A 19,226-nucleotide genomic window follows, 5' to 3' on the forward strand; every position below is an offset into this window, starting at 1 on the left:
GTCTTAGAAAAATTGGCTTTAAAATAACCACCTATTGCCCTTTGACACCTGCTGTTGGCATTTGCCAGATCAGATTCTAAACTTGAATATTGAATTTTATCATTGATATATATTATAAAATAAGGACCTTTCCCTTCCCCCTTATTTTAAAAAAAAATGCCCTTTGCAGACTCAGCTGAAAATTTTTTCATAAAGAAAAGAACAACATAACTTAAAATTAGTCATAACTCCTATATTTGTAGTAGGAGTTATTGGCCACCTGTTTGGTTGCCATTTTATGGCTTATTCTGCCAGCAGGGACGAGATGGTGCCACTCCCTCATAAACCTACAGACCTAAGACCTCTCTCGATCCAGTGCCATTTTTTACTTGGAACCAGTAACAGGAAGAAAGGCCTGCCATGAAGAGGTGTAAAGATTTTAACTAGGAGGGCTTAAATAGCATAAAAATTTGCTGCTTATACCAAAAGTGATACAGTACATTTGTGTATATATAAGTAAGTTTATGAGATGACTCAGTCTTGAAGCTACTAAGCCACAAAGATGGACACTAGGAAGGTGAAATCATTTGAAATATCTATCGAAATATCACGCTATAAATATAAAAAAAACACCTGTCAAGGAGGACCTTAGCAGTGTTGTGCCTGATGTTTATTTTACAGCAAACTTACTTGTCTACAAACACAGTTAGCTTTCCCATGTGCGTTCATCGATCACAGATTTAGAACTGAGGAGGGGGCCTCGGAGGTTCCCTCCGTTATAAATGAGGAAGCTGAGGCCCACTAAGTGACTAAGGCCGGATTTGAAGCCGGTGCTCATTATACTGTACCGTTAAGTTTAAGATACTTAAAGTCACTTTCACGCAAGTTTTCTATTAAAAAAATTAACTCTAAGTGTTCATTGTTATAATAATCTGTTTCCTTTTAAAACTTAGACTGTGAAGAGGACGATGATACTTCACTAACTCCAAGATCAAATAAAACTGTAATTAAATGAAGTATATAATAAAACTTAATTAGAAAAGTTGTCTGTCCACCTTAATAAAAGGTGTTCCAAATCACTTTTTTCTGTAGAGTTTTCCTGGGTTGAAAATGCTCATTGATATGAAAAAATCCAAGGAACAAAAATGAAATATAATTATAAAATGTCATTCCTATAAGAAACCTTAGAGATCATTTCTGAGCCTCATTGCATAGTTAATAAAGATGAAACCCAGAGAGGTTGTTTTATCCTAGATCACACACAGAGCTAGAGATATAACTGGAACTAGAATCTAACTTCTGACTGAGAACCCAGGGCTTTTTCTGTTAACATAGAACTAAGAGTTTGAATAGACTTTGGACATCACCTTATTATTTTACAGGAAAAGAAACTAGTCCCAGGGAGGTTGAGTGACTTGCCCCATGTTATATAGGTATACCAGGTATTCAATGCAAGGTCTCTGACTATAAATCCAGTGCTATTTATTTAGCACAACGAGTACATTTTATTTTTTTTTTTATCCGTTAGTTTCTCAGAAAAATACAATATTTCTAGTGCGGGCATTTTTCTAAATTTCTCCTACAAGTTGTATGTATTCTTACTATTAAATTTTCAGTAATACAGTATTGGCCATAAGAACTGCATACTCAAGCCTCCATCATCTCATTCTAGCCAAAGAGAAGTAGAAGAGTCATATTAGCTTTGATTCTTCCATTTTGGATTGGATGCATGTTATTCTCTAACCACAAATTCTCTCCTACTTTGCATTATTACTGCAGATTTTTTATTGGGCGGGGAAAGCCCTGCAGTTTTCTGTCAGGTAATTTAGACTGTAGCAAAATTTCTCTAAATAATAATAATGAAGCAACGATAATCAGCTTTTCTGTTCTTTAAGATGCTTGTATTTCCAGCCCTTGCATTAAACAGTTACGCTTCCCCACTCAGACGTTTCCTGCTCAACAGGTTTCTTTGCACAAATGATCCTTTACAATAAATTGCTGTATGACATTCTTCAGTGTACCAACAACTGTAAACTTTTTTGTGTGAGAAATAAAATTCACCTCCTTGTAATAAGTAGTCTCATTGATTAACCCTGGGTTGTTTTTTTAATTTTGGTACTAGATCCCATCATTTGATAGATGGATTTTATCCACAGTAGAATGAAATCGTTTACTCTGAGAACTGCAGCTCTGCTTCTGTTCTGTCAAGTGAGCTGCATACATAGGCAAAGCCACAAGAAGATTTCCCTAATATTTTCATAAGCCCAAACCTTCCACAGTGGACAAGCAAGAAACTCCACCTCTGTTTGGTCAAAACTTTCCCTTTGTTTTGATAAAAACTTCTTTCCCAGTAGTACTTCCTTCTACCACCACAAAAGATGGTGATTTAGGAGATGATAAAAGAATATTGTTCAAATATAATTTCAAAAAAAAAAAAGATGTCTTAGGTAAGCATAGTTTAAGTCAGATTTCTTAGGATCTTAGGGGGTGTGTGTGCGCACGCACTTGTGTGTACTACAAGGTAAAATATTTTACAACTGACAGAAAGAAGAGGATATAATATTAATATATATAGTACATATATGTGTATATATGTATAGATAGATAGATAGATATAGTACATAAGGCAGAGGTTCTGCCATCATCCCTCAGTAACCATCATGGACAAAGGACATCATGGTACAGAGGACACTAGACTTCAGAGTTGGAGACGTAGGCAGCTCAGCTTTTGGTCATCCATGTGACCTTGGACAGTCACTTAATCTCTTTGGGCCTCCATGTCTCCAGATATAAAATGAAGGTTGAAAGAATTCAGAAAATACCCAGAACCATTTAACTTTGGGGGGGAGGGGGTAGAGAGGGGCCTTTATGATCTCCAAGGTCCCTTGTAGCTCTAAACCCATAATCCTATGAACTCTCTTTTTCCCATGACCTAAAGGTTTCTAGCTTAGTCACCTTTGCCATCATTCATATGTGTGCCACTTCTGAATTGTTAACTGGCATTCTTTTACATCAGTTTCTTCTCCGTTTATATCTCCCTTCTAAACCTAATCATCTTCCTCACCATCCCTTGGAGATTTCATCATCTCCTGTACATTCAAGATTTATCTATGTAGATGATTATCAAATCCATATATTCAACCCTAATCTCTCTCCTAATCTCCAGTTGTTCATTGTCTGTTACCTGCTGGCTGCGTCCCATAGGCTTCTCAAATTCGGTCTTTTTGAACTGGGATTCATCATCTTTGCTCCTAAGTCTGCCCATCCTCCAAACATTCCTGTTACTGCTGAGGGCACCATCACTCAGTCACCCAGATTCCTAACACCGGAGTCATCTTTGACTTCCCTCTCTCTCACCCATTCCTTAGGATCCAATTAGCTACAAATCTAGACAGTTTTGTCTCAGCACCATCTCTCACATATGTCCCTGTCTTTCACAAGGCCATCATCACAGTTCAGGCTCCAACCATCTCTATCCTGTACTGTTTCAACAGTCTTTGTTGATAGTCTGGCTTCCAGATTATCTTCCTTTCTCCAATTCATCCTCTGTAGAATTGCCAAATAATCTTCTTAAGGCATAGGTCAGACTGTGCCACTCCCGTCCAAAAACCTACATAAGGATAAAATACAAACTGCTAGTCTGAGCCTTAAAATTGTGCTCTCCTCTGTTTCCACTCCCCATCACAGTCTAAGTTCTAGCCAAACTGGGCTATGAGCCATTTCCTGAATTCCACCCACCTTCCTCCTGGCATTCACCTAAGCCATTCCCCATGCCTAAAATAAACTCCCTGCTTATCTCTGCCACACAATCTTGGTCTCTCAAAGCTCATTTAGAGGTCACCTCCTCTCTGAAACTTTTCCTCATTCCTACAGTTGTCTTCTCCCTCCTCAATTTTCCTTCTACTCTACTTATATATGTGATATCCATACCACTAACTTGAGGGAAATATTATTTAGTTTCAGTCTTTGTATTTCTAGCATCTAGCGCAGCACTTTGCAGATAACAGAATGTCAATTGAATTGAATTGAAGCCATCTACATTGCAAGACTCTGGATATTCAGTTTCTGCTAATAAATGGAACAGAAATATCACTTCCCTCTGGACCTGGTTCCTCCCCTAATATTCTGTTACCTAGTAATAGGAAGTCACAATTGGGTTAAGACCAAAGACTTCAAAGGAGAACAAGGGATGGGTAGAAGTGATATTCCTTGAGGACCTTGTTTTTTCTTTTTCATTATTTTAGAAAATGTTTAATCATTTCTTTTTCCTTTAGAGTAATGAATAAAATACTTTTACTTTTTGTTAATTTCATTGACTGGTACTAAAAAAGCAATAGGAAGATGTGTGAGTGTAAGTAAGGAATCATCTATTGCTAAGGGACCCAAATGGAAGCAATGGCATGAAACATCATTGAGGACCTGTCATGGGCCAGTTACAGAGCAAGAATCACAGACACAAAGCCCAAGGAAGGGCTGCATTGGTGCCTCTGAGATACTCAAACAAGTACAAGAGGATTCTAGTCTGTTGGCTGGGTGGCTCCTCCATGGAGGATTTATGGAAAGAACATGGACAAGAAAATCATACAAGGTAAGGGTGGAGAGTACCCAAAGCTCTGAGATCATAGATCTGTAAAAGAGAAATAAATGGTAAAGATGGGGTCTCCATACTACTTAATCTTTTCTTCCCCAAAACGATTCCTAAAAACTATATGATGAGAGATTCCTGGGAAATTTTTAGAATCATTGAAGAGGTGGGCAACCATCTACAAAGGGGAGCTGTAAAACCCCCCATGATGTCATCAACGTAAGGTTGATCTATCTGATCACAGATATAGGTGTTGATAGAATTAACCAAATTTTTTTTAAGACATTTAATAAAGCATTTCATACTATTCCTATGGAGAAGATGAAAAGATTTGGAATTAGATGGATTTAGAGCTGGTTGAATGTCTAGATTGGAAGAGTAGTTATTAGCATTAAGGTGATGTGAGAGATAGAAGGCGAAAGTCAGGAAAGCCTGAGTTCAGATCCTGCCTCAGGCACTTACTAGCTGTTGTGATCCTGTGCAAGTCACTTAAGCTCTGCCTCAGTTCCCTCATCTATAAAGTGGAGATATTCATAGCACCTATCTCATTGTTGTGAGGATCAAAGGAGATCATTGTGAAGCACTAGCACAGTGCCTGGCACAGTGTAAGTACTATATAAAAGTTATTACTTATCTGTTCATTTATTTTATTATTACTAGCTGTGTGACCCTCGTGATCACTTAACCTTATTTAGCCTCAGTTTCTGTAAGTGCAGAATGAGCACTTATATGTATATATAGCACGGACCTTGCACCTTTGTTGTGACAATCAAAAGAGATGTATAAAGTACTTTGCAGACCTTAAAATGCTATATAAATACTAGGTATTACTGAATGCCAACTGGGAGAGAGATCTCCAGTCACAAGGTATGTCACAAGGATCTGTACTTGGCCCAATCACTTGGAAAAATATATAGAGTTTATATTCATAAAATCTGAACCTGCTACAAAGCTGAGAGAGACAGCTAACTCACTGGCTAGCAGAGCAAGGATCCAAAAGATCTTGACCTGAATCTGATAAGATGAATTTCAGTAAGGATAAATGTAAAGTCACCTATTTGGGGAAGGCATGGTTAGATTGCAGTCTGTCTGCAAAGTACCTAGGGATTTTAGTGGATTGAGTCAGTCCACTAAAGTATAGGAAGACATGTGGGCAAGGAGCAATATATTCCTTAGGGGACCTAAATGAGCAAAGTAGCATTAGACACCAGTATGTATGATGTGGCAGCCTCCATGTGACCTTAGGCTACTTTAAGGGAGGCTAGCTTCCAGGAATAAGGCAGTGACAGTCCTGTGGTCTTCACCCAGGTCAAACCACATCTGGTGTGGAGTGTTCAGTTCTGGATACTACATCAGTAAGCTGGAGAGCTGTCAGGATTGTAAAGGGCTTTGAATCCAACTCATAGGACATCATTTGAAAGCAATAGAGATGTCTAGCATGGAGAAGATTGAAGGCACAAGATAGTGGTCTTCGAGTGTTTGAAGGTCTGTCCTGTGGAAATTAGACTTGTTTTGTTTAGAAGGCAGAAACAGGAACAATGGGTAGAAGTTGCAGGCACATTTATACCAAAAATCAGGAAAGACTTCCTAACAATTACAGCTGTCCACAAAGTGAAAAGGGGTGCCTCGAAAAGCAGGAGGCTCCCCCTCCTTAGAGGTCCAGCAGAGGTAGGGTACCTAGTAAGAATGTGAGACTGGTGTTTGGGAATGCACCGGATTACGTGGGCTCTTCTAACCCTCCATCCTGTGATTTTAATGTAAAATTATCTATGTTGTCGGATCATTATAATAAAACATGTTTTTGTTTTACTTTGATTTACTAGGTAAATCTTATCTGAGGCCCAGTGACTTGGCCCAGGATCTCACAGACGGTGTCAGAGGTGGGACCTCAACCCAAGTAGTGATTACTTCAAGCCCAGGACAATATGCACGTAAGCCCAAAAGAACTTATGCTGCTTCATAGTACCTGGATCCAAGATTCAAAGTCAGAAATATTGTTGTTGTTCAGTTGTTTCCAATTCTTTGTGACTCCATTTGGAGTTTTCTTGGCAAATAAACTGGAGTGGTTTACCATTTCCTTCTCCAGTTTATTTTACAGATGAGGAAACTGAGGCCAGACTTGAATGCAGGTTTTCCTGACTCCAGGCCTGGCACTCTATCTGCTGTGCCACCTAGTTGCCTGCACACTTGACTGTATTATGAAATAGATATGATTATATACAAATGTGTTCAAGAGATATTTACAGTACAGCAGAATATGATTTTAGATATATTATGATTAGATCTGTATGTAGAATAAACCTTTCAAGATTTGGATAGAAAGGAATATCCTCCAAGATTCTTCCATATCTGTCTCTTCTGTACCACAGGGCCAAAGTCTTTAAATCACACAGACTCCATCCTTTATTATTCCTTGTTGACTTCAGAATCTTCAAAGAAATGGGTCAGTGTTGGAAAGTAAATGAAATCAAAAAGGGGGAATTTGTCTTGATCCAGGCAAACCAATTTTCCAAAGTCTTCAAGGATCATATAAATTAGGGAGGGTGTGGGGGTGGAGATGAAGTCACTGATAGTCCTAGCTCAAAAACTGAGGCAGATAAATTCCTTGTGGCAAAAGTTGCATTCATTTGATTTTGGCCTTTCTGTCCCCTCCTCCAACCCTTCAGTTCCTTTTCTGAAACTGAGTGCTTTCTGTATTGTATATATTTGACCATGTAGAAGATATGAACTCCAAAAAGCATAATCACTTTCTTTGTCGTACTATAAAATTGATGGTTTCTTCACTTCTCAAGTTTTTCCCTGCTTCTCATAAACTGGCAAAAATCAGGAGCTGCTGGATTCTTTGACATTTCATTTATAACAAAATTTAAACTATTTACAAGTAAATTAAACAAAAATAATTCTTTGAATAAACTATGCTTTTTAATATACCATACATGGCCATTTTAGGAGCAAGGCAACTTAGGCATAATACACTTTTATGTTCAAAGTTAGGAGTAATTTTAGATTGGCACATCTGGACAGTGTTCTAACGTACAAAAGAAGACATTGCCTATATTTCCATTCTAACCCCAATTTATATGTGTATATTTCATATACATACACACACGTATATATATATATACATATATATACACACACACAGACATATCATTTTCCCCCAGTTACATGTTAAATTTTTTTAACATTTGAATTCCAAATTCTATCCTTCCTTCACTTCTGTCTCCTACCCAGAAACAATAAGTAATCAAGACATAGCCCCAATTTTTAAAAGTAAAACTCTGCCCCAACTTCATCTTAAAAAATTGTAGAAATTTGGTATTGAGAGAGAGAAAGAAGTAAAGGAGAAGATAAAATAGGAAGTCATACCTTGTTTTGAAGAAGTTTATATCTGTGAGAGCATTTCCACATTGGAAATTCCCTACACCAATGAAATAATGGGTCCAGATCCCCCCAAAAGTTCTCAGCAACACAATTGTTGCTGCATAATCATTGGTGCTTCCAAGCTTGAGAGTTGAAAAGTAAGAGGCTTCTTTTTTTTTTTTCTTCAAAGGTTAAATGGTTCTGAATGTTTGCTGAGTGATGTGGGTCATTCAAGTTGCTACTCAAACCATCAACCACCATGGATAATTCAGAGAAACAGAGTCTGCACTGAGATAAATCACCAGGGTGTCCTTGCTACAGGTCCCTGAATATCCTTGCCTTCCTATGACTAAATAAATCTCCTTCTGTTAAATGGACTATGAGTATCTCATTTCATTCCAATCTGGAATTTTAACTACCAGAAAGCTGATCTGAATCAGGTCTTTCCTGTAACATCATGATTCTCCAAATTCATGTTCATCACTCTTTATGGAATTGTAATTTTTCTATTACATTCATGGATCAAACCTCCCCCTTAAAAAAACAACCAAACAAAAAATGATCTTTATTTTCTCAAAAGTTAATTAAGACTGTCTTTAGTCTTAATTCTGAACAAACCTACCACAAAGAAAATTAACAGTGTTTGCAGAAGGATTGGAAATGAAAAGAGAGTTAATTTCCTTGCCCCAAATCACTGATGTGAAAGACTGCCTAAACCCACAAAGCAAGGGAAAGATCTGTATTAAAGCTTCATAGCCAGGCACTGGTCCTAACTTGCCCCTTTGTCCTTTAAAAAAAAAAATGTAATACAATGACATAATATAAGACTGTTGTGTTGGCTTGGGATTTTCAGCCTTTGGAGTGAATATTTGTGCTCATGACCAGGAGCAATGAAAACAAGTCTTTTTTCCCCTAACACAAGCAGCTTCAGTCTGGGCTGCCCCAAACTTCCTTGCAAATGACCTCAGCCCTGACCTTGCTTTCTTCCAGGAAGATCTATGCCAGTTTAGTCTTGTCTCTAGATAAATTATGCAGTAGAATTTTATGTGAATTTCTTTTCAGTGGGGGCTGAACTAGGGCCACCCGATTAAGACACTTCACACTGAAATGGATTCCTAGACTGGTGCCTTTTCTGTGATGCCTTTTTTAAAGATGCCTGGCCTGTCTCCTGAAGCTTGAGGGCCTCACCCATGGGTTTGGTGGAGCCCAGTTTGTGATCCTGGTATCATAGATGTCTCACTAAGGGTGTAGCTCCTTCTAGGACGCTGATGAGCTTACAGAGTCTCACTTCTTTGGCATAAACTCCCACAAGAGTGGAGGGTGCACCCTTGATTCCCATTCTTGGGTGTCTGCACTTAATTTCATTAGGCAAACTCCTTCACAGAAGAGGTCTTGCCTGAACTGCCAAGGCAAGAGATCAGTACCCTCCTTGGGAGCCATCTTAAAATTAGACTTGACTTCCATCTACCTAAGGCCAGCTTATGAACCTTCAGGCTGGGGGGATCCACATGTGCTCGGCCATGCTTCACTTGAGTGGCCTCCTGCCCTTCAGCTCACCATTAAAAAAGTTAACAAGCATTTTTAAAGCATCCTACTATGCTCCAGCTTTGGTATTGTTTGTTTTTTTGTTTTGTTTCAGTACCAGTGACTATTTACCTCCAATGCTTCCAAACCTAAAAAGATAAACTTTCCACCAGACAAATTTCAGCCTCTGAGGATTTCATGGAGACTGTCTTGTCCTTTACCAGAACTAGCCCATGAATAAGTGCCCTTTGGTGTGTGGGAACTAAACATGACAGGCTGTCATCCTAGGTCTCATGTAGTTAAAAGACAATTGAATGGTTCAGTGTATTACTCCTTTCTAGATTTCACTTTTCATCTGGTACGTACTGTTCCCTCCTCTGCCTGTCAGTCTGACACACTAGCTTGATTCACTTTTACCTGCTCCTGTATAAGAATAAGTCATTGGAATACCTCCAAAATGGCAGTCAGTTCAACAACCAAGAAACATGTATTGAGTGATGATTTTGTGCCAGGTATCAAAGACAAAAAAATGAAGCAGCCTCTTCGCTCAAGAGCCTTGCATCCTCTGGGGTACTGGATATCAAAATATGTGCAAACTAAATACACTGTAATGGGAGGGAAAAGGCATTGGTAGCTAGGGGCATCAGAAAGGCATTGTGAAGACTGAAGTGTTTTAAACAAGAAATTAAGAGGAAAAGGTGAGGAGGGATTGTATTCTAGCTACAGTTTCTAGCCTATAAGAATGATTTGCTTTTAGTATATTAGTATTTGCTATACAATCTAAACCCCTAGGGAAATTTATTAAGTGCTTACTATGTGCCAAGAAAGACACTGTTCTAGGTGCTGAGGAAAGAAAGCCAACCAGCCTCTGTCTTCAACAAGCTCATGTTCAAGTGAGGGGATACAATGTGTACACAGATAAGTAACATATATGATCATCTGAAAAGAACACTAAACAATATGGAACTTAGGAAAGGTTTCCCATAGGAAATATGCTCATGAACTGAGTTTTGAAGGAAGCTAGTGATTCTGAGAGGCAGAGGGAAGCAGGAAATCCATTCCAGGCACTGGCAATAAGGCCCACAAGTGGGAAATGGGATGGCAAGTTGACTAGGACCTAGAGTATGTGAAAGTATGTGATACGAAACAGACTGAGAAAGACTGGCTGGAAACAGATTGTGAAAGATTTCAATTGCCCAGCTGAGGGATATGTATGGTATGTTAGAGGCAATACTGAAGACTCCTATGCATGATCACATTTATGCCTTAGGAAAGTGATTTTGGCACCTATGGGGAGGATGGATGGAAGAGGGGAGTGCTTGGCAATTTGGGAGCTCAATTAGATTGGACTAAAAATTTAAATCTAAAATCTAAAAAAATCTAAATCTAAAAATTGGGCAAGTGGAGAAGTCCAGGTGCTGGGGGTCTGAAAGCACTGTGCTCTGCTTTAAGCTTGAGGTCAACCCATAAGACTGTAATGCCAGAGAGGAGGAGGGAGAGATTGGAAATATGGAGGCAACTCTGGTCACCAAAGTTCTTATTACATCATTCACTGTAATAGCCTGAGTTCGATTCACTCTAACTGAGAAAGTATTTATTTAGAGCCTCCTATGTGCCAAGTATTGTAGACAACACAAGTATCCCTGTCTTCAGGGAATGTTTATTCTACTGGAGAGAGGGGGAAAGATGTACTAAATATCCTAAAATCTTAAACATAACTTTCTATTTATAGGTACACAAAATTCAGTTGGAAGAAAATTTAGGGCTTATATGTCCAACTCCTTCACTTTACAAATAGGGAAACTGATGCACAGAGGGGTAACACAAGTGACTTACCTGAGATCACAGGAGCAGGATTTGAACCCTCTGACTCCAAATCCACCACTATTTTCATTGTACCACACCATTCCTCAGATCCTTGACATGCTGATGCACTGACTCATTACCTATATGACCTTAGATAAGTTCCTTCATCTCTCTGGCCTCAGTTTCTTCATCCGGAAAATGAGCACAAGGGACAAGAAACCAAATCTTTTGACTTTGAAATCCAGTTCACTTTCCACAACACTACCCCTTTGAAAGGGAATGTATTCAATCCAGCAAGGATTCGTTAAGCACCTATATACCTGGCCCTGTGCTAGATACCGCAGATACAAAATCAAAAATGAAACCTTCCCTTTCTTCAAGGAACATATTCTCCTGGAGGGAAACAACATGTACCCAGATAAGTATGGGCGAGATCACAGGAGAAAGGAGAGAGTACTAGTAATCCAAGGGAAGAGGAAAGGCTTCTGACAAGGTCTTATTATGTGGTTGTCTCTGGATTCTTAGCTAAACCAAAAAATTCCTAATTTCATAGTACACAGAACTACAAGGCATTATCCCATGAACTAGTGGCTTACATTCAATGTTTGGAATCTAAGCAAGGACTTTGGAAAACCCTCTTATGTAGATAACTTTCCATTTCTTCTCTCTCCACTCCCCTGACTCTGTCTTCAGACCTCTGAGATTTCTTTCTGAGTGACCCCTCTCCTTTTCCTGGCACTGCGGACAGAGATCCTTACAGAGGAAGGTGACTCTGATGGCCGTACCCTTCAACCAACATGATTCTTTTATTTCTGCTCAGACAGAATTCATTTCACTACACAGACTTCAGGTGCGCCATGTTAGCAAACACCAACTGTCTTACCAGAATGTTCATAAAATCATAGCTTAACAGTTGAAAATCTAGTCTAGTGGGTCTCATTTAAGATTTCATGACAATGATGTGAGAAACTCACAAGGGTGGTCCAAGGGATCTATGACAATGGTCCAAAAGGTTTGCACTAAAAATTATTAATGGCACCTTAGGCAGTAAATAATTGCCCAGTTAGGTTACACATTATCTTTCTTTTGGGATAACAAGCATGTGAGTATATGAAGCACCATGGGTTTGTTCCTGCAGTGATTTGAAATGAAGCCTTGCAGGTAAGAGCAAGCATAGGAGGTGTTGCTGGATCACTTCTTTTCATTCTTACCAAATAATATTTGTAATCCACATAATATAATATCCATATAATCCTTTATATGTATAACTTTATAAATTTTATATTTTGAGTTTTATAGGTAGAATAGCATTTTATATTTTATAATTGTATAATTCAGATTTTAATTTGGAATATTTGGGGACAAAAGTTATCATTGTAGTTAATAAAAGCATTAATGAATAAATCTAAAAGAATATTATGAATAATATATTAAATTACCCTGGCGTGGTGTTCACAAAACTTCATATTGAAACAAAAAATATTGAAAACCACTCATCTAACGGTCCAGCCTTCTCATTTCACAGATGAGGAGTCATTGCCCAAGGACATTAGCGTAACACAGTTGAGATATGAAACCAAAGGAGGGCTCTAATTCTTTGCACTTTCCCAGGTTTAGTGCATTCTCAAGAATACATAGTTGCCCTTAGAAGGGGACTCATAAGGGCCTCCTTTTTGGTCCAGAACGCTGATTTCACCAGCCTGAAGCTAGTTTGGAAATATGGCAAGTCCCACCATCAAGACTAGTATAAGAAGATGCAAACAAACAACTAATCTAAGACTTAGAGAGTGGTCTGGGGGCTCTGAGGCTGCAGGTTCCCCACCGCTGATAGCCCAATTCTCTCATTTTACCGATGAGGAAACTGAGGCCTGAGAAGGTCGTGACTTGCCACAGCAGAGGAAGGATTTGGACTCCAAGTCCAGTAGTCTTTCTCTAACAAACCATGCTCCTTGTCTTTACCTGAAGAATGATTAATGTCAGTTTAGTTTAGAGATGTAAGAATCAAAGGTCCCATTCCCTCCTGGTCTGGTGATCTGCAGCAAAAATAAACTCTTTGCCATTTCTCCATTTAAAGTAGATTAAATTCATTCTTTTTCCTCCCTTGGCCCCTTATTAAGGTAAAAATACACAATTCCGACCCATTCCCAGCCCCCCATGGTGGGTCTGAGCAGCAGGGATGCAAGAAAGAGGCTGCAGTGACTGACCCAAGGCAGAGAGTTACCAGGGCATTCACCAAGGGAGCAGGGACAGTGGTGGGGCCATGCTGTGTTTCTTGTATAATTGGAGCCCAATTATAAAGAAACTTAAGATGGATCTATATGGAAAGTCATTTGCTTTTTTTCATTAGCCCAAGACCTTGAAATCTACACCTCCCTTGATGGGGGTACAGGATACCAGATAATGACACTTACGCTGGAGTATCTTATCATGGTCCTTATTCGAAATCATATGCATAGAAATCCCAAGTTGAAGAATGATTTTGGAATAAAAGAGTAAAAACACATTTCCATCAGTTAATATTAAAGGACAAAATTGTGAAGATCTGACACCAAGCCAAAGAAAGTCCCAGGTTGGAGCCGAAGGAGAAATTCTTTTGTTTTCTTATTCTACTTCCTCTCCTCTCCCCCACCTCCACCATAGCCTCCAGGCAGAGAGAGATTCTAAATGTGTAGTGATTCTAACGGTAAATATTTTGGTGGGGGAGGTCCTTTTCTGCCTAGGCTACCACTTGTAAAGTGAATGTAAGTTGACAACTGGGATAATTCTTCTTTGCTAAGAACCAAAACTTGTTTATTATCTACTTTAGTCAGGAAAATGATCCTGACTCCAGTTATTAATATTGTTAGTGTTTAGAATATATTGTTCAATTCTATTCCAGAAACATTTATTGAATGCCTATGACGTACGCCGTGTGTAAGGCAGCTGGGATACACACTAAAGCAAAAAAACTGCCTCTCCCCTCAAGAAGCTTACTTTCTAGTCTGGATAAAGTCTGTAGACTCTGGGATGGGGCTTCAGCATCTATGCCAATTAAAGGAACACTGACCAGTTTCCAGAGAGGAGCGTTAACAATAGCGAGGATTCTGGGATTTGGAGAAGCCAAAGGAGGTAAGTCCTTCTGGCCCTCTCCCTCCTCTCTCCAAGGAAGGTGGAGATACGCTGTGGCAGCCTTATGAATTCCATACATTGAGGGGAGAGGGGACAGATCTTTGTATTGTTTTGTTTTTAAAGAAATACCAAGATAACCAGTTCTATGCTCCCAAGGAGTTCAGAGAATGAGGAAAAGGATCCACAAAAGACCAAAAATATTTATAGCAGCTCATTTTACTGTAGCTCAAAGCTGAAAACGAAGGGGGGGAGGTGCCCACCTACTGGGGAATAGCTAGACAAATTACAGAACATGATTTAATAGAATATTGCTGTGCCACAAGAAATGAAAGGGACCGTTTCAGAGGTAACTGTGAAGAAAGATCTGTATGTACTAATGCAAAGTGAGACGAATGCAAACAGGCCGATTCATACAACGATAATAACAGGACAAAGAAAAACAACTGTAGAAGACACATTAGAACGCTGAGCAACGCAATTGTAAAACCAAAATCCAGAGGACTGAAAGTGAAATAGGGAGAGGTGATGAACTCAATATGGAAAATGAGACATATGTTTTGGGACACAGCCCATGTGAATTTGGGCTGCTGGACCATGTATATTTGCTCTGAGGTCTTATCTTTGCTTTATTGGTTTTTTATTTGTTTTTGTTTAAGTTTTTTGAGCCACTGCAATTCAATAGTTGAGGTCTACCTCAGTGGAAGTACCTCCATCAATGAAAGCACTGCCTTGATGCTAAAATATAATGATAATAGCTCAAATTTGTATAATAGTTTAAGGTTACTAAGTCCTTTACATATTTTATTTCATTTTTTCCTCAAAACACTCTAAGGGAGGTAGTGCTATTATTATCCCTGTTTTACAGATGGGAAAAGTGAATTAGAGAGGTTAAATGACTTTTCCAAAGTCACTCAGCCAGTAAATGTCTGGGGCAGGACTTAGGTCTTCCTGAGTTCAAGTCGTCACTGTGTCACCTAGATGTTATAAGTATCCATCCCTACTATATGTATACTGATCAATAATCAGTAAATGTTTATAAAGCACCTACTCTACGTCAGGCACTGTGCTAAGCACAGGGGATACAAAAAAGGCAAAAGACTGTCCTCTGCCTGTCAGGAAATTTGCAATAAAATGTCCCTTCCTTTCTTTTCTCTCCTCCCCTCTCCTGTTTTCCCCTCCCATCCTATCCTCTCCCTTCACCCTCCTCTGCTTTTCTCTTTCTAGACCTTTTCATTGTTATAATATACTCCCAGTTAGGAAATTTCCTTTAGAAATGTTGATCAACTTACTCTGTAACTTCTTAGAAAGTTGCTTGAGGGCCTACAAGGTTAAGTGACCAGGGTCACAGAGGCAGTGTGTGTCAAAAGCAAAACTTGGACCCAGGTCTTCCTGAATCTGAGGCCGGTTCTCTGTACTCTCCTCCTTTAGAAGTCACATGTTCTCTCATTTCAGTTGTGTCCAACTCTTTGTGACCCCATTTGGCGTTTTCTTGGTAAAGACACTGGAGTGGTTTATCATTTCCTTTTCCAGTTCATTTTACAAATGAGGAAACTGAGGCAAACAGGGTTAAGTGACTTGCCCAGGGTCACAGAGCTAGTAAGGGTCTGAGGCTGGGGTTGAACTCAGAAAGATGTCTTCCTGATTCCAGGGCTGATGCTCTATCCACGTCACCCACCACCACCTGGGTTTAAGTCCTAAATTTGACATTTGCTACTTTATAATTTTGAGACAGTCCCTTCACATCCCTGTGCATTTGTAAAGTCAAAAGGGTTGAGTTAGAAGATCTCCAGGGACCTTCCAGCCTCCAGAGTTATGACTGTATGGTCCTAGAGAAGGCTTTGCTTGCCATCCTCCATTTACAATTCCTTTGTATTTACCCGGTATATGATCTGTTTATGCACTCTAAGTAAATGCCTCCAACCCCTGTAATTGAATGGAAGATCCAGGAGGACAGAGAATGTTCTTGTTTGGACTTTGTGTCTCCAATGCCTATCACAGTATGTGCCACATGGCAGGGGCTCATCAAATGCTTGATGAATTGTCCAGATATTGAAGTTTGGTTTATTAGAGAAGTTCAGACCACACATGTCATTCCTCCTCGTCCATCCCCTCCCTCCCCCATTTCCTATTTTGTATTGCAAAGATCCTCACTGACCCTCTCATTGATTAGGGATCTCAAACGAGAAATACTTCAAGCAAAATAAATCCCTATATGTAGCTGCAAAGGGCTGGAAAGGATGTTAATGAAACTGATTTCAAAATCAGGTTAGTACATCAACCCTGTGCCTCAGGCAGCTATTTTCATGTATCCAACTTGGCTCCCAGAGGGCCAAGGGAACAGTGAGAAGTCAGGTCATGGGTTGAGGTTCATCCCTTAAGCAAATTTCAGGCATGAGCATAACATTATTTCAGGATTGACAGAGTATTTTTAAAAATAATGGTTATCATCTATAAAGGACTGTATGTTCCACGTACACAGATCTTGGTTTATTTCACTTTGACAGAAGCCTTAGCTTAAGTTATTTTTATAGGCAAATTTAAAAGTTAAATGCTTGCTATAAGAGGAATGGAAGGCTATGAAGAAAAGGCAACAGTACTTGTTTAGAAACAGCATTTGTTGAGAAATAAAGGAACATCTTAGAGAGTAGAGCAAGAAGTATTTACAAATTTGTTTTTCAATTAACAAGTATTTTTTTTCTCTCCTTCACACCTTCTCCCCTCCCCCCACTGAATAAAAAGACTAAATCTTCGTACAGTTAAGCAATTTACACATTCCTGTGTCTAAAATGTATCTCATCCTACATATTTAGTCTATCTCCTGTCTGTGGAAGTAGACGGCATGTACAGTCACGGGTCCTCTGCAATGGTAGGTACTTATTGTATTGATCAGAGTTCTTAAATTTTTCAGAATGGCTCCTTTTTGCAATGTTGTTCTTAAATTATAAATTGTTCTGCTCTGTTCACTCTGCATCAGTTCATTAAAGCCTTCCCAGTTTTGTTTTGTTTTTTTTTGAAACTGTCCCCTTTGTTGTTTCTTACACCACAAAAGTATTCCATTATATTCATTTAGCATAATTTGTTCAGCCGTTCCCCAATTAAAAGATATATCCTTACTTTCTGGTTCTTTGCCATAATAAAAAGTAATGTTGTAAATCTTTTTGTGCATATAGGATGTTTCCTATTTAAAAAAAAATAACTTTTTGGACTTAATAATAGTATTGCTAGGTCAAAGAGTATGTACAGTTTAGTCAATGGGGCCATAGTTCCAAATGAACAAGAAGAAATTAGAATCAATAGGCAGATAGGAGTATGTGGAGCGGGGGGGAATCTTCCAAAGAGTTTGATGACCTGTGAATACTGATGTTGGTGGTCAGTGAGATTGACCAGAGTAGAGGTAGCAAGGCCATGCAAACTAGTCTGATCCATAGGTAATTCAAGATTAGCAAATGTGATTATCCTTATTTTATAGATGAGAAAACTCTGGCTCCAAGAAGTTATATGGTCATTTCTGCCTGGGTGAGATCCTTGTTCCCCTGATTCCAAATCTAATGCTTGCTCTACCACACCACAGATAAAACAGGAGGGATGTCAGAAGAATTTGGAAGCAGAGACTTTGTTAGGTCAAAAGTCAGGACCAGTGGAATGAGCAGTATAGGGGTGTTCTGGCAGGCGGGGAAGGTTTGGTGCAAGGATCATCCAGCAGTGAACAGAAGTACAAGCTGGTAGTATCACTTGAATGCATAAGATTATAAAGGAAACCAATTCTGTTGAAATACAGTTACAATATATGTGTATATATGTGTATGTACATAGATACACATACATGCATATATCTGTGTATATGTATATATAATATTATATACATATATATAATTTTTTAATTGACAGACATCAGCCTGAGAGTCCCTGGACATTGGGGGAAACACTTCCTTCCCTTTCCCTTTTGGTGAATTTATGAGCAGACACAGACAAGAGTTGAACAGGATGAATCTCGTTCTGCATCGATAGTGGGAGTGCCCACATGGATGAGATCCCAGATCCAGCCAAGTATGGAAGTGGCCGTATATAGAGTATGCATCTGACTATCACTCTCCTCAAGTCTTAAGCATGAGTTTTAAAAGGACAATTTTTCAGTACAAAATACAATTTGGTGCTTTTGGGTAATACAGGAAAACAATAAAATTCCATCTCGGCTCTCCTGGAAAATCTGGTTGAGGAAACAAGTCATTCAGCCTTGCATTGTTCCTGAACTATCTCATGTGTGTATAAATGCCAAAATGAACAAGGGCCAAATGAGTGGTACAGACAAAAATGCTATCAGAGTGAAAAGGAGGGAGAGATCAGTATAGACAGGCTGATGTGGTTGGGCCTTGTCGCAAAGAGAGGTGGGACTTACTCTGTCCTCCAAATATGGGTAAGATTTGGATGAACAGATAGGAGGGTGAAGGGAGTTCTGCATGATAGGTAGCTCTGTGAAATGGAAAAGGAGCTAGGTTTGGAATGAGTTCTAACTCACTAACTTGCTATATAAGCTTAAGAGCTGAGTGTTAAATTTTCAGTGTGAGCATTTGTACCTTGGAAATTGGCAAATAATACAAATCAGTGTTTGATTTCTTGTTTTGTTGATTGTACAGATTTAAGAAAGTGACACAGAAAATATTAAGAATGCAGATTAAAGTGTTATGTATAAATTTTCCTTCCAAAAGAGCACACTTATCTACTTCACATCCTAGCTCCACTCTTTGCTGCTTGTGAGACTATGAGTCAGTCACTTTACACTCTGGACCTCAGTCTCCTATGTGAAATAAGAAGTTTAGATTAAATTAGCTCTAAAGTCTCTTCTGGGGCAGCTAGGTGGTAG

This window comes from Notamacropus eugenii, chromosome 6, assembly GCF_028372415.1.
Source record: "Notamacropus eugenii isolate mMacEug1 chromosome 6, mMacEug1.pri_v2, whole genome shotgun sequence".
NCBI lineage: Eukaryota > Metazoa > Chordata > Mammalia > Diprotodontia > Macropodidae > Notamacropus > Notamacropus eugenii.